The following is a 759-nucleotide window of genomic DNA, read 5'->3' as shown; positions in this document are numbered from 1 at the left end:
ACGGAACTGGTAAAAGAAAGGAGCCAGGGGCTCCTCCCAAGCCCATGTGACCCCTGAGGAACAGATCCTTAAACGGCCTTAAGAGTAAAAATAAACTGGTTTGTCTGGACCAACTGTATGGCCTTAAACACCCAAAAGGAAAGTATAACCAAAGATTAAAAGGTCCAATATAATTTTTTAAGAGTCCATATGTATAGCTAAAGCCTACATAACAAGCAACAGTGCCAGATAGGAGATACCTTCTTTTGAGTTGTTGGTCAGGGTGGCCCAAAGGACTCCCAGATAGTGACCCAGCGTAGAACTGGGAAAATGAACAGCAGACCCCAATCTTACCTAAAGGAATATTGACCACTGATTGCTGCTAGATGAGGAAAAGCTGACCTTCCTAAAACAAAGACCTCTAGATAGGCTGACTAGATTCACCAGATGGACAAGTAGTGGGGAACGGCTGGGGTGCCGACAACACAGTGGACAACAGTAGCAGGGATGACAGAGTATAAAGGCTTTAGTCGCGGGGGGTGGGGAGCTGTGGGAGGGTGCCATCTGGGAAGTGGGTGTATAGATGAATAAGATGGTTTGAGATGTTATGTGTGATATCTACACCAAAAAAAAAAATCAACAAAGTAAAAAACTGAATTATGGCTGGGCGTGGTGGCACAGGCTATTAATCCCAGCACTCGGGAGGCAGAGACAGGGGGATCTCTGTGAGTTCAAGGCCAGCCTGGTCTACATAGTGAGTTCCAGGACAGCTGGGGCTAC

General features: G+C 46.5%; 1 protein-coding gene across 3 annotated transcripts in view; it reads left to right on the top strand.

Moving 5' to 3' along the window:
* The window catches only part of Mark1 (microtubule affinity regulating kinase 1), a 134,413-nt gene that overhangs the window by 112,859 nt on the left and 20,795 nt on the right, over positions 1–759 (top strand). The window lies entirely within an intron of this gene.

The sequence above is a fragment of the Nannospalax galili genome, unplaced genomic scaffold (assembly GCF_000622305.1).
Source record: "Nannospalax galili isolate Female #2095 unplaced genomic scaffold, S.galili_v1.0 scaffold368, whole genome shotgun sequence".
NCBI lineage: Eukaryota > Metazoa > Chordata > Mammalia > Rodentia > Spalacidae > Nannospalax > Nannospalax galili.
The sequence above is the reverse complement of the archived record's forward strand: the minus strand, read 5'-3'. Positions and strand labels throughout refer to the sequence as shown.